General features: G+C 41.4%; 5 non-coding genes across 5 annotated transcripts; 1 reads left to right on the forward strand and 4 right to left on the reverse strand.

Moving 5' to 3' along the window:
• Positions 1–1,505: 1,505 nt before the first annotated feature.
• Positions 1,506–1,587, reverse strand: trnas-uga (transfer RNA serine (anticodon UGA)). The gene has a single exon. It is a non-coding gene; the product is annotated as a tRNA-Ser (tRNA).
• Positions 1,588–3,124: 1,537 nt separating this feature from the next.
• Positions 3,125–3,198, reverse strand: trnan-guu (transfer RNA asparagine (anticodon GUU)). Its single transcript has one exon. It is a non-coding gene; the product is annotated as a tRNA-Asn (tRNA).
• Positions 3,199–4,384: 1,186 nt separating this feature from the next.
• Positions 4,385–4,457, forward strand: trnar-ucg (transfer RNA arginine (anticodon UCG)). The gene has a single exon. It is a non-coding gene; the product is annotated as a tRNA-Arg (tRNA).
• Positions 4,458–12,524: 8,067 nt separating this feature from the next.
• Positions 12,525–12,609, reverse strand: trnas-cga (transfer RNA serine (anticodon CGA)). The gene has a single exon. It is a non-coding gene; the product is annotated as a tRNA-Ser (tRNA).
• Positions 12,610–15,037: 2,428 nt separating this feature from the next.
• On the reverse strand, positions 15,038–15,119 carry trnas-gcu (transfer RNA serine (anticodon GCU)). The gene has a single exon. It is a non-coding gene; the product is annotated as a tRNA-Ser (tRNA).
• Positions 15,120–15,587: the final 468 nt, after the last annotated feature.

Consider the following 15,587-nt stretch of genomic DNA (forward strand, 5'->3'; position numbering starts at 1 on the left):
ATGTATATGAACTATAGAAAAGCATTTGCCACAACCCGTAAATTAGCACGCAAGTGCGGGCTGGTGAACACAGAACTGTATGGAGATCATCTCCAGCTCCGAGCTCAATTGCAATGAAAAAACATGCAGAACAGAACTGGAGAGCAGCTGAATTTGTGCTCAGTAGGGTGGGGAGGACTCAGCATTGCTATTGTTCTAATTGGCATGAACTGCAGGGGATCTGAATCAGAACATGTCAGTCAGTTTGATCATTGCGTCAATATGTAGGCCACGTTAATACAGAATTATTACTTTGTCTGTCTCGTCTTTGTATATAGCTGAATGTCCCTGACAATTTCATGTTAGTTTTTAAGAACGACATTGGTGCTAATATATACATATATAGCATATAAGGAACACGTAAAAGTTTAGTCCATGCTGAAAAGATAAGAAAACCGCCACAACGTTTCATCTTGGAATAAATCTTTACTTGTTGTTTTGCAGCCTACCCATTCTGACCTAACTCCTCCCTTGAAATTCCCTAACAGATAAGGGTACGTAACGGCTCATGCGATGCTCAGTTGCAATTTGTCCCAAAACAAACAAGAACAGCAGCTGAGGGTTTGAGTTTAAACATGCACTGTATTAAAGCAGCTTTTATTTCCATTGATAAATGCTAGATATTCCTACAGAGATTCTCCAGGTGAGTAAGCGATTCCTGTTTCTGTTTCTATTTCTGTTTCATATATACAGTATATATATGTTACATGTGTCTCTGCAATAGTATAAATGTGTTATACACTATCAGGGGCTGCTTTTTTGTGCACCTCATCTACAACAAGGGTTTTTTTTTCATTTATGTTTGTGGACCTTCACCATTTGAGGAAGTGAGTTAGATAAGAAAGTTACAGGTATGGTGAGCAATGACTGACAAAGGCACGTACTGCGTATTCCTTACAGAAGTGTAAGCAATTTGTTCTAAAAAACACCGGCTAAAGTCCAACATCGTTAGCAATCTTATTACTTAAACAGAATTAACATCAATAAACTGTAAGGTGCTGGTACATGCGAGTAGATTTGATCTTCTATTAAACAAAAATGCAATTACAGCTCTAAAAAGGTCAACCTAGACTTCTGTAACAGATCTGTTCAGGTCATCGCTGTTTCTCTGACCTTGTGAGTCTTTGGAATTTTAAAAGTGTATTTTGCTTGCCTTTCATGTGGTCTGTGTACAAGTCACTGTGGCGTATGCGGTCCTACACAGCCTTGCTATAGACGTGACGAGCCTCCGCTATGTTGCAATGGAGAACAGGTTCAGTACGGAGCTGCCGAGAAAATTCAGCTGGAAAGCTCGTTGCAGAAAAGCATCGTTATCTGTGTCCAGCGGCAAAGCGTCCTTCGTGGGTGCTGAAGAATCGATTTCACAGGCTGCGGGTCCAGGCGATTTAGAGTGTTAAAGGTCCCAGCGAAAACGAAACGGCGCTGGTCCTTTTACACGCACGCACGCAACCAAATGCAAAGGACGCCGTAGTCGGCAGGATTTGAACCTGCGCGGGGAGACCCCAACGGATTTCAAGTCCGTCACCTTAACCACTCGGCCACGACTACAGCAAGCGCCGCGGCCGCTGCCTTCTTGCTACAATCGAACAGGGAGTGCGAGGCGGCGGCGGCAGCGGAGGCAACTTTTTTCAAGTTCGCTCTCCGTTTAAGAAACCTTTTACGCCATACGTGCAAGCACACACACACACACCTCAGAGGACTTAAGGGTGGCTTCAAGTTGGAATGATAAAGTCTCCCCGTTCGGACATGAAAACAGAACGTTCTTAGACAGAAAGCAATCAACAACGGAGACATGTGGACGACGATTTTAGTCACTGCACTTTGAATAGCATTTTTACTCCAGTTACAGGAGATGCACCAATGGCCCTTGACCTACGCTCTTACCAATGCCTTGAACATTCAAACAAAACAGCCCTCAAGTCCTGCGGTTTAATATAACGCTGTTACGTGTCGAGGCAGTATTTTTCTCTGTCCTACCGTTGAGACACGGGGCGTATATGGAAACGAACACATGCTACGGATCGTCTCTAATCGGTCCCTACAGTTGGAAGGCTCCTTGAAGCGTGCACCCCCATCATTCATCTTTGCGCATCTGTGAAAGGTAGACTCTTGAGCAATGTTTGAGCCAGCTCTAAGGCAACTAGTGCTATTGGACAGACACCTCTGGAAGATCCTAAGAGTCTCTTAACACCACTTCCAGCAGCAAGCTTAATTGTTCGCTGGAGGTCTCCCACCCAGGTACTGACCAGGCAAAGAATCACCAGTACATTGAATGAGGAAGTTAATCCTGAAATCCAATTACATATCTCAAGGTAAGACAAATCCATAAGAACATGTCTTAGTATTACTTCGTTTACATTAGTATGGCACTGAGTTGGAGCTCCTCTTTAAGCTGTGGTTTAGTTTTGCATTCATGTGTTTCTAGAGCAGTTATTTATGGGGGTGGGTGGGTCTTTCACAGAGGCTCAGGACAAATCCCCCGCCTGAAAGTCTAATGTGTGCGTTCAGACAGTCACAGGTCAAGAGCCAGGCAGGAGGACAATGGACAGATGAGCCAACGAACTAAAAATAAAAGAACAGATATGAAAAAGCCACCATCTTTTTCTTTTTGACATTTTCCGACTTTCATGCAAGCCAGGACAAAGTTGCTCGTAGCTACTTGTGGATTCAAATACTCTATCGAGTGCTTTGATGAGTTTTTGCAATTTGATTGTCGTCCTGTCAGCCTGTTCCTGTTTTTTTTTTTTCAATCTAGGGATGGAAAGTATGAGGGAAATGATGGAGCAATCAATAACCGCTCCGGAAAAATGGCAGAAAGAAATGGTCCGTCACTAAGGACATTTGTGAAGCAGAGGAGTGACATCACCACAAAGGCGACACATTCTGCTGATGGTTTTGGTGAATAATGATTGAGGCGCGTTAAGAGAAAGGTAGCTGTGTCAGCATGCGTAGGCTGCAAAGGATCAAGCAAAGGTTTACTCCATGCTGAAAAGAAAAGAAAAGAAGCACAACGTTTCGACTGTGGAGCCTTCTGCGCCATCTTCTTTAGCGGTGATGATGTTTACATTGGAAAAACGGAGACATACGTCCCTGGGTGGGCTTGAACCACCAACCTTTCGGTTAACAGCCGAACGCGCTAACCGATTGTGCCACAGAGACTGACGGCCGCTTGTACTCCCTACATTTGCAGGTTTATGGTCAAAGAAAACAATCACTTGCGCTTCTTGCAGCCGGCAATCTTTTTCCACTGACAACCAAGAAATGGATTTCATCTTTCACAAGCTGTATGGATTTCTTCAAAAACAAGTTATTCCAGAAAGGAAATGAATTCTTGCATTAAACTGAACCAAGCTGTACGTTTGTCTGAAATGAGACATTCGGCACAACAAGACACGGAGAGAGGCACCGCTGGTATTCAGACCCAGGATCGCCTGCTTACTAGGCAGGCACTTTAAGCCACTAGGGAACAGCGCCAGCGGAGCACCGCGCTTTTACAGACACTTGGACACATCTGCGTTCGGTGTGCACTTAACCTGCTCTCTGAGCCCGTTGCCTCCGTCCCATTTAATAGCAGAACTGACGCCAAGAGAAATGATGAGAAATGGCATTTATCGGGCACTTTTCATGTCCAAGGAGCTCAATGCCCTTGACACCTCCCCAAGGCGACAGAGCTGTGCATTCTTTGGCGACACCATTTTTTCTTTTGTTTAATTTCTATACTTATTGATAGAATAAAAACGATATGTCATGTACTGTAAGGGAAATGTCTCTTTTCATGGGGAAAGCTAGCACCAGCAAATGTTGTGTTTAGAAGAAGTGATTTAACATGACACGTGACCTAATTTACCGGAGCAAAAGCTCACCCAGCAAGCCCTGCTTTACTTCTACAGGAGAGAAGTAGAGTCTGCAAGATGTTCAGCTGGGTAGCTATGTCAGCATTCCTCAGCTGCAAAGGAACAAGTAATAGGTTTATTGCATGCTGAAAAGAGAAGAAAGGAAACACAACGTTTCGGCCGTGAGGTCTTCTCACACCTGAAGAAGCCTCACACCTGTAAAAGGCTCCATTGTTTTCTTTTTTCTCTTTTCAACATGGAATACACCTATTGTCTGCAAGATGTGACAATTTCACGGTGTTTTGGAAGAAAACGTTTTTTCTTTGAATTCAAAATCAATCGGAATTTCAGCACGACACATCAACACTTTTTCTGTTTTAAGGAGATGATATTTTAAACCTGATAAAAATAGTAGGAAACACAAGTTTCTTGCTGTGAAAATTTAGATGGGGAAGTGTACTACTAGTAGCAGTGTAGAGCTCTCTGTGGTGGAGTGCAAGTGCATGTCCTATGGGCCAGTGGCGTAATGGATAACGCGTCTGACTTCGGATCAGAAGATTGTAGGTTCGAGTCCTGCCTGGCTCATGAGGCTTTTAAACCTCTCAGGTTCCTCGGTAACAGGTTGCCGTCATGTATATGAACTATAGAAAAGCATTTGCCACAACCCGTAAATTAGCACGCAAGTGCGGGCTAGTGAACACAGAACTGTATGGAGATCATCTCCAGCTCCGAGCTCAATTGCAATGAAAAAACATGCAGAACAGAACTGGAGAGCAGCTGAATTTGTGCTCGGTAGGGTGGGGAGGACTCAGCATTGCTATTGTTCTAATTGGCATGAACTGCAGGGGATCTGAATCAGAACATGTCAGTTAGTTCGATCATTGCGTCAATATGTAGGCCACGTTAATACAGAATTATTACTTTGTCTGTCTCGTCTTTGTATATAGCTGAATGTCCCTGACAATTTCATGTTAGTTTTTAAGAACGACATTGGTGCTAATAGATACACATATAGCATATAAGGAACACGTAAAAGTTTAGTCCATGCTGAAAAGATAAGAAAACCGCCACAACGTTTCATCTTGGAATAAATCTTTACTTGTTGTTTTGCAGCCTACCCATTCTGACCTAACTCCTCCCTTGAAATTCCCTAACAGATGAGGGTACGTAACGGTTCATGCGATGCTCAGTTGCAATTTGTCCCAAAACAAACAAGAACAGCAGCTGAGGGTTTGAGTTTGAACATGCACTGTATTAAAGCAGCTTTTATTTCCATTGATAAATGCTATATATTCCTACAGAGATTCTCCAGGTGAGTAAGCGATTCCTGTTTCTGTTTCTATTTCTGTTTCATATATATATATACAGTATATATACAGTATTGTACTATTATTATATAATTCGTTACACTGTGGCTGTGTTGTGTGTGTTAAGCTGCTGTTGCACTGCAATTTCCCTCACGGGATCAATAAAGTATCTATCTATAAGAAGACATTACCAACAACGACCACAAGATGGAGATATTGTCTAGACATTACCAACAACGACCACAAGATGGAGATATTGTCCAAAGAGGCAAGAAGGGCAAAGCCGCGATAAGGTAAAATCATTTTTTGTAAGAGATTGGTGTCAGAATGCACATCCGTATCCCAAACAGAATCTCTAGTAAAATATGATCATTTGTGAAACAGGCAAATGAGTGTCTGCTACAATATGATTGCTACAGATGCAGCCATTCAAAATGTGCGGGCGATACTGCATTATTTTCCGGTACGCTGTACGCAGTCTACCGCGAGTTACCGGTAAATACCGCTAGCAAAATAATAGTATCCGGAATTTCCGCAAGGTGGAGCTAATAAAGCTCAACTTCTCATGTTTGAGCTGTAGCCATCAAAGTCTTTAATGAAGATATTACTAATAGTATTAATAATAAATGACCTTGGACAAGCTGTAAACTCAAAGTATTGCCCTGGTCCACATTATTTTTTTCACTGACCTTCTTTGTAAAAGTAACACCACAGCATTTCGCAATCACGCATTTTTTTCCAATCATGCAAAGTACAGTAATTTTTGAGAATCGATTCACCATGCCTTTCACATGCTCATAAAAGAGATTGATTTAGGAACATAAACATATTACCGTATGCAAACTGTACTGTATACAGTTTGTATATGTATATGTATATGTATATGTATATTTAATGTCTTAACTGTGCCCGTTTAAGTATTGAATATTTATATGGAATTTTACCACTGAAGGGAAATCTTAGTGCCTGAGCATAAAAAGAATAGGAGCGTAATGCAACGCGTGTGAAGGCCATAAACGATATTAATTTTGGAACATAAACATACAGTATATGGCTGGTCTCGGTACTTTAAAGAAAACATACACGAAACATGGTTTCATTATGACCAGAATCGGTCTTGAGATATTTTTAACTTGATTTACAGTATTTGAGAGGTATGTCTTGACACCGATACTACGTAAATACTCCTCACGTATATGTTTCTAGGTTTATATTATGCATTTCATACGGTCAAATTGCTTTTGAGCAACTGATAAGAAGCGCGAAACGGTATGCCCAGGGCGTTTTAGTTTTTGTTTTGTTTTAATGCAGTGCAGTGGATTGATTAGAGATATCAAGTACATACAAGTCATTTTTTAAATGTTGTAGTTCGTCTTGTAAAAATGTTACGAGTACATCATCTGTCAACAATTACACAGGTTCTGTTTCCATATTGCGGTTTTTGGTTACGTAATACTATTTTCTAATTTCACGTTGTGAATATATGATTTGGGCAAACAGAGCCGCAAAGAAGTACATTATGGGTTGTTGTTGTTTTTTTGCAGTTTTATCTAAAATAAGCGATGCTTAAACCTTTGTCTGATTCTTGTGAAACTATCCACACGACAGTTACCTAGGAGTTGACTTCAGTGATGTCACTGATGGGATGTTTCTAAAAATCCATCCTCTGTAAAACATCTTCTCTAGTTGTTCTGCATATGTATTCGCTAATGAAGCTGTGTGTTCTGAGCCTGGTTCTCTACATTTCTGTATGAACCAGCTTAGAGGGCTAAAGACAGCTTGTGTTTAAATTGAGTGTAAGGTAATTTATGCTTCTAAAGTCATGGTCAGCATTTATTATTGTACTGTGCTGTAAACTTCTTCTGTGCCTAATTACATTATTTTATAGTCGATAATGTTTCTGTAGTGCTTTTTCAGCCCTCAGCATGTGACTGCGCTGGTGGTGCTGTGGGTTAGGTTCCTGACTCCTATGTCACATGGTCTGTGGTTGAATCTCATGGAACTATGACTTTAATTTTTAACAAACATTTCTTTGAAAAAATGAAACATTTCCCTTGGTCAGAGATTAAATAAAACCTCACTCGCATCAAAACAAATTTATATTTCTAAATATCACAACATGATCGAATTTACGTCTTTTTAATAACAATGAATAGTCACCTATGCGTTACAAAATAAACATTTATATTGATTTGAATCGAGTTTTGATTTAAATCGTAAACGCGTGTTTAAAGGCGATATACTGTATAAAAGCGCTGATTCTTATGGAATGTGTTTGGCCGGGGATTCAAAAAAATTATTTTTTTTAATCGCGTATCTAAGGAAAATTGCAGTATAACTTTGTTCATGCACAAACAGTGGCATGTTACATTATAATTTGGGTGTCTCCTCTTGCCAGAAAGCTCTAAATTGGATTTTGAGTGCGGTTTTTGACTTTTTCTAAATTGCAACCCATAAATAAAGCTGATACAGTTTAGACTTACTGTATTCTAAACTGTATTACAACATCACATTGGACAATGCAACGTAAATTGCAAAAATGCACTTGGAATCTGTCCAAGCCCTACTACGAAAATTATTAAAACTGCGACACTTATCATTCATCTTTAAATAAACTTTATTTTATATAGCGTTTTAAGCGAATAGGTAATTAGATTGCTCATAAACCTAATCGCTTTTTCTACATAAACACAGCGTGATTGCTCTCTGAAAATGCTTTTTTCTTTATATTTAGGCTCAGATTTCAACTATAGATTGTATTATTATAAACTTTCTTGGAAAAATGTCTTTTATGTAAACCATGTTTGCTATTAATTCATTTAGGGCTAAAATACGTTCATTGTCTTCCAATCGAGTCGAGTTGACATTGGAAGCTTGCCACGCCCGGACTGTTACACCAACGCATTAGCATGTTGAAGCGATTTCATTGAGGAGGCCATCTACTAGTTAACACTGTACTTCCTACTTTGAAAACACCTGTGAAATTGGTTTAATTCGTCACAGCCAGCACTCCGGCAGAGAGGGGGGTTGTACTCGTTAATGTCTGATGACATACAAGTGGAAAGATTACAGATTTTAATCGTTTTGTTTCTGAACCAGGGAAAATCTGATCATGTTTCTCTATAACAATAATAAAAAACTTTATTTTAAATTATTTTACATATCCCGCTTGCACATCGCACGACTTTAATAAATCTATTCTTTATTAATACTAAATAAATAATACTAAAAATACTACAGCAAAGAGGTCACTTGATTTTTGGAATAATTCCAAATAGCACAATGATCCACTGGCATTCCTGAAGTCTGTTTAGTGCATAATCTTCCAAATACAATCACTAAGCAATTATAAGAATTATACCATCCTATTTCTTTGTGATGTCCTGTAAAAACTAAACCTATTTTTATAAGGCTTTTACTCAAAAGGTTTCCAAACACACAAAGCATTTGTGAAGTACTATAGTATTTCTAAAGGTTACTGGTACAACATCAATCATTAAAGCTTAACAATAAAGTTTAGATTGCTGACTATGGACTAACTACATTAACTAACTGCAATGCAACATTATACATTTTACAAGAATATCTGGTTGAATTCTTGCATTTGTAGCCAATTTAATGTGAGAGAAATAAGCCAATTTAATTATTTCACAAAAAATAATGTAATATAAAATGGATGTTTTTAACTTTATTGTAGTGTTTTAGAAACTAATATGTCTTCAAAAATGGTTGTTTTTCACTCCTAGGAATGAAAGCTGTTGTTATATGATGTTTATTTTCAAATTTGGAAAAATCAAAGGATTCTAGCTTTCTCCCCTTGCAGGCATCGGACACAGAGAACCTCATGGTTTTCCTAAAAATCATTTTTTATGTTCCCTGGTGTTCCAAACTTAGTTTTAATTTGTTATTATGTTAAAAACAGGGTAATAAATTTCTAATTGGACTATAAATAATGTCATATTGTCTGCTATAAAACTGATGTTTTCAACTCTATTGTAGAGATTCTAGAATCATCTAATAGAGAATTGAAATAAAAAAAGGGCATAAGAAAACATTACCAACAACGACCACAAGATGGAGATATTGTCTAGACATTACCAACAACGACCACAAGATGGAGATATTGTCCAAAAAGGCAAGAAGGGCAAAGCCGCGATAAGGTAAAATCATTTTTTGAAAGAGATTGCTGTCAGAATGCACAACTGAATCCCAAACAGAATCTCTAGTCAAATATGATCATTTGTGAAACAGGCAAATGAGTCTCTCAGGTGCCCATTGCTCATTTTCAGACACATTTATGCAATACTTTCACCATGCGTTGAGCAATAGGGATTAAAGATACCAGAGGTAAGGTTTAAAAGTGATTCTGAGGTGCAACACATCAGCAATACAGCTAGGCATCTGAAATGCGGGGTTTGAGAGCCCTTCAGGGAACACCGTACCCTAAAGGTACCAGAAGTCCAGTAGTATAAGCATTAAGTCACTGTCACCCCTGTTACAATGTGATTGCTACATATCTTCATTTCTTTGGTTTTTAAGGAGTAAGAGTGCAGGGGGTCTAAATCTGCGATCCAGTGTGTTGAAGTATTTCACAAGATTACCTGTAGCCCGTATGGAAACAAATACTAATTCTGATTATTGCCCTGGGCATGTACCAATAAATCACTGAGCATATATATATATATCACTGTGTTGAAGCTAGAGACCTGTATGTAATATTATGGTGCTAAAATGTCATTTTCACATATATTAATGTAATAAATGATTGCTTATGCTTTATAAACAAATCTAATTAAAATAAATGATTAAGTTTTGTATTTATCTTGTACCATAGAACATGATTTTCTTTGTATTTCAAGCCCACAAAGTGTCTAAATGACGCACTACATGATATAAGGAAGATTATCACATGCATATCGGTATTATCTTTCTTATGAAAATGCATTCCTTTCATTACCTTTTACTTTTTAAAATGAACTCAAATTGTGTATAATGTAATAATTTAAGTAGAAGTGCTTCACTGCTCTATGCCGTCTGGAAATAAATCCTCAGACTACTTACTGCCCTGGGCATGTACCAATAAATTACAGGAGCACATCTATATATCACTGCGTTGAAGCAGGAGACACACAATCACTGCAAACACATCCTAAATACAGTGTTCTAGCACCTTTGACCTCATCCAGAACATATCATTTCTTGAAAGGGATTGCTGTCCGAATGCACATCTGAATCCCAAACAGAATCTCTAGTAAAATACGATCATTTGTGAAACAGGCAAATGACTGTCTCAGGGGCCCATTCCTCATTCTCAAGACACATGTATGCAGTACGTACACTATGCATTGAGCAATAGGGATTAAAGACACCACGGCTAAGGTTAGAAGTCATTCTGACTATATTCTAAAATATTGGACTCATATTCTTATGATGGCAGACATGATGCTGCGTTTAAAACCGGTGTTAATGGACATTATATGACTGTCAATTCTGTTTTGTTTTGGAGACTCTTGGCTGCCTATATGGTACACTGCAGCGTGAAGGAATTATTTTCCAAAACTGTGTCAGCTCAAAAGTTGTAAGAGAACCTCTCCAGCTGCTTTAACTCTCTTCATTTTTGTCATTTAATTGTCTGTCGGCACTATGTGGCAGCGTTGCATGACAACCCCTCTCACCACGGAAAGGAACCTAACAGCTTTGGTAAGAGAGGAGAAAAGGACCTGGCCAGTACGGGGCACGAACCCGTGACTTTGGCGTTATTAGCACCATGCTCTAACCAACTGAGCTAACCGGCCTCACGACAGTGGTTCTCTCTGTGCTGCAAAAAATCGAACTCAGGGAATTTCTTTTGCCCTCCTTTGAATAGAAAGCCGTGTAATTCAGTGTACGGGCTTTCTCATGCAGTTTCATGGTTCTTGTAACCCAAATCCTACACTGGCCTGAAGTGCCCCCCATTTCACAGAATTTTTCAGCTGATTTAAAATGTACCTAAAGGAGAAGCATTATTGAAGACGATCAATTACCAAGAGCTTTTGTCAAAGGTTTTGGTGGTCATTTTTAATGACCACAGAGCGATGTGACCTCGGTTTTACATCTCATCCAAAAGACAGCGCCCTTTTACAACACAGTGTCTCCGTCACTATGCTGGGGCATTGGGACCCGCACAGACCTCAGGGTGAGCGCCCCACCGCCGGCACCATTAACACCGCTTCCAGCTGGAAGCTTTGTTTTTCCCTGTAGCTCACCCTCATCCGGGTACTGACCTGGCTCACACCTGCTTAGCTTCAGTGGGTTTTCAGTTGCGAGTTGCAAGGGGATGCAAGTGATGGAGCAGCTAGCTGCAAAAGCCACTGCATTGGCGGGGAATCAAAGCCGAGCCTCCCGCGTGGCAGGCGAGAATTCTACCACTGAACCACCAATGCTCAGAACCCGGGCCTTCAAAAAAGACGCTTTTTTGGTGCTCTGTGCAAAAAGCGTCGACATCTGCTTCCAGCTGTAAAATGCCATTCGCGGACGCTGAAGAACTTATTTGCAAGGGAGCGGGTACAAGCAATTTGGCATTTTAAAACCACCAGGAACACCGAACAGGGGCGCTTCTTTGCTTGCGCCGAAACACAACGACAGGAGGTGGACAACGTAGTCGGCAGGATTCGAACCTCTTTCTGTCTATTATATACTAAATGTTCTCTTGTCTGTCTCTTGTTTGTATAGAACTGAATGTCCCTGACAATGTACTGTTAGTTTTAATTGAAGAACGGCATTTGTGTTCAAATATATCAGACAAGTTTACGTAACTGCTCATGCGACACTCAGTTGTAATTAGTCAAGAAATAAAGTCGAACAACAGCTGCGGGTTTGATTCTGAACGTATCAGATTGCAGCACCTTTTACTTCCATTGACAAATGATAGAGATTCGAAGAGAGATCCTTCAGACCAGCAAGCAAACCCACGGCTATTTCGGTTTTCTATCTAGGCAACGTTGGTGTCTGCAATAGCATACATGAAAGCGTGATGCAATTTCTGTGGCTAAATTTGTTGCACGTCATGCACAGTAAGAGTGTTTCTAACACCAAATAAAAAGTCAACAATTAGCGATCACGCCTTCTCCTCAGTTAACCCACTGAAACCCTTGCTGTTAACAGTTCTTTAATGCATGCTTTACGAGCACCTACATATTGTGTCGGTTCTTTCAGTTTTATTCATTAGGTTTTCAAAGGCATAAGTAGAACACCAGAGGTGCGAACGCAAGATGTGTGGTTATCTGAAGAACTCATTTCCATGGCAGCGGGGCCAAGCTATTTAGTGTTTTTATAGTACCAGGGAAGGAGAAGCGGCACTTCACCTTTGCCGCGCAGGATTTGAACCTGCATGGGGAGTCCCCAACGGATTTCGAGTCCATCGCCTTAACCACTCGGCCACGACTACAGCAAGTTCACCATCGCCGCATTCCTCCTTTAATCTAACACGGAGTGCGACGTGGCTGCGGAAACCTTTTCAAAGTCGCTCTCCGTTAAAAAAAAATAATACCTTTGACAAAATACGTGCCGGCAGACAGACACGCCTCAGAGGGTTTAAGGCTGGCTTCATGTCGGAATGATAAAGTCTCCCCGTCCGGACATGAAAATGCCACTTTGTTACACACAAAAAAAGAATCAACAACAGAGAAATGCCCACAAGCATTTGAAAAGCCGCACCACGTCGCACTTGAAATAGCTCTTACATTAGTGGTAGACGCAGGAATCGCATTTTTATTTACGCTCTTACCAACGCGATGGAAAGCAAAACAAAGCAAAGCAGAGCAAAACAAAACGAACAAACGAAAACCCTGCACATAACGCCGTTACGTGCCCAAGTGGTATTGTACGTCATCCTAGCACTGCACCCCGGGGCGTACGGTACATGGGAACGAGCACACGCCACGAATCGTCTCGAATCACTCCCTACAGCTGTAAGGCGCCTTGAAGCGTGCACCCCCAACATTCTTCTTTGCGCATCTGTGAAAGGTAAACTCTTGAGCAAACTCTGAACCAGCTCTAAGGAAACTAATCCGATTAGACGTAACTTTGACTCATCTTTTTACGCTCAGTGCTGGATTGCTCAAACTCCAGCTAGGGTTAGGGTTAGCATTACCACGCTACTTAGACACTTTGTTTACGCTCAGTGCTGGATTTTGGGAACTTCAGGACGAGTGGGAATTTTCTCCTATCTGTCCATTCTGTTTTGTTTTGGAGACTCTTGGCTGCCTATGTTGTACAGTGCAGCGTGAAGGAAACATTTTCCAAAACTGTGTCAGCTCAAGAGTTGTAAGAAAACCTCTCCAGCTGCTACAACTCTCTTCATTTTTGTCATTTAATGTGACACTCAATGTATAACTGGAGCCTCACATATGCAAATGGTGCGGCTCCAGTTCGACACCCAGTTCGACACCACTTTACAGTATATGACAAAAGCATGGCAAACTGTGCCGGACCAGCAGATAACTTCCGCTTATTTTGACCATATTAAACATTGGAAATCTTCCCACTTGCATTTGTGACACTTGATTTTGGCTCCACCTAAGAAACTCTTAAATCTTCTAACACTTTTCTCTTCTCCCGCAACACACTTGTCTGTCGGCACTATGTGGAAGCGTTGCATGACAACCCATCTCACCACGGAAAGGAACCTAACAGCTTTGGTAAGAGTAGAATTACCTGAAGAACTGCTTTCCATGGAAGCAGGACCAAGCGATGTAGCATTTTTATAGTACCAGGAAAGGAGAAGCGGCACTTCGCCTTTGCCACACAGGCACAAGGCGACGTGCAGCAGACGCCGTAGTCAGCAGGATTCGAACCTGAGCGGGGAGTCCTCAATGGATTTCAAGTCCATCGCCTTAACTACTCGGCCACAACTACAGTGAGCTCGCCGCCGCCGCATTCCTCCTCCGGAGTGCGAGGTGTCTGCGGAAACCTTTTTAAAGTCGCTCTCCGTTAAAAAAAAAATACCTTTCACAAGATACATGCCGGCAGACAGACACGCCTCAGAGGGTTTAAGGCTGGCTTCACGTTCAAATGATAAAGTCTCACCGTCCGGATGTCAAAATGCAACTTTGGCAGACAGAAAAAAAACATCAACAAACCACAAATGTGGACAAGGATTTTACAAGCTGCACCACACTGCACTTTCAAAAGCATTTACATTCGTGTTAGATGCAGGAATTGTCCTTGTTTTGCGCGCTTACGAACGCCATACAAATAAAACAGGTCTACGGGTCTGAAACCTGCTCCACGGAAAACAGTTCTGTTGCGCTTTTGATCAAAGGGAGATTCTCTGTTCTTACTTTTTCATGACATAACACCCAAAGGGGCTTCTTTGGAGCTGGATTCCAACCAGCATCCTAAAGTTTCTTGGTTGTATCCTTTACAGTCCTCTGTTCGGTCGACATGGAACAGAAGGGGGCAGCTTTCCTCACACATACAGTGCAGTTCTGCATCAGACCTCTAACTCGTTTCCTTAGCTTGGATTTAAGCCACGAAGCAGGCTTCTACTGTATAAACGTCTAGAGGAATCACAAACTATTTGAGAGGCCATCATCCCAGGGGGAACTGACAAAGTCTATCCCTAAACACCTAGCGCAGTCTCTCGAGAGACTGTCAAAAATCGCTTTCTCCGTTTGTGCTGCAAGTAAGTGAAAATGCGGTCTCAACCCAGAGCCACTTGGCAGCAGCGGCACGTAAATACTGTTACTGCCACTGCTCGATACCGACGTTAGCCTACTATACCATGTTCAGCCAGCGCTAGAAAATGTACAGCTCTAGTACTGGAGCAAACAGAAGGAGGGCCAACATCTAACAGGCACACGTGTCAGACATAGAGAGCGCCGAGGATGGGATTCAAACCCATGCGTGCAGAGCACAATGGATTAGCAGTCCATCGCCTTAACCACTCGGCCACCTCGTCAATGAAACTGGGCTTTCCAGACACGGGTTGGCACGCTCCAGATGATCTTTTTCTTTTTTTTCCCTCGTACTCGAGGGTCCTTTTCCTGTTCCACATGCGATTTCAACATTTTCCTTGGGAGATGTCAAGCCAGCAAGCCACTGCTGTGGTTCAGTGGCCAGTGTGGAGTTCAGTGGCCCTGTTGTACACAGAAAGCACATTGAGCTCCTTGGACATGAAAAGTTCCAGATAAAAGCCATTTGTCATCCTTTCTCTTGGTGTCGATGTTGCTATTGTATGTAAAGGTGGCAACTTGCTCAGCGAGCAGGCGGAGCACACACCGAATGCAGATGTGTCTGAGTGGTGTGTCCAAGTGGCTGCAAAAAAACAGTACTCCCGGGGCGCCGTGGCTTAGTTGGTTAAAGCGCCTGTCTAGTAAACAAGAAATCCTGGGTCCGAATCCCAGCGGTGCCTTTTTTTGTGCTGTGT

Source organism: Lepisosteus oculatus, unplaced genomic scaffold, assembly GCF_040954835.1.
Source record: "Lepisosteus oculatus isolate fLepOcu1 unplaced genomic scaffold, fLepOcu1.hap2 HAP2_SCAFFOLD_48, whole genome shotgun sequence".
Lineage (NCBI taxonomy): Eukaryota > Metazoa > Chordata > Actinopteri > Semionotiformes > Lepisosteidae > Lepisosteus > Lepisosteus oculatus.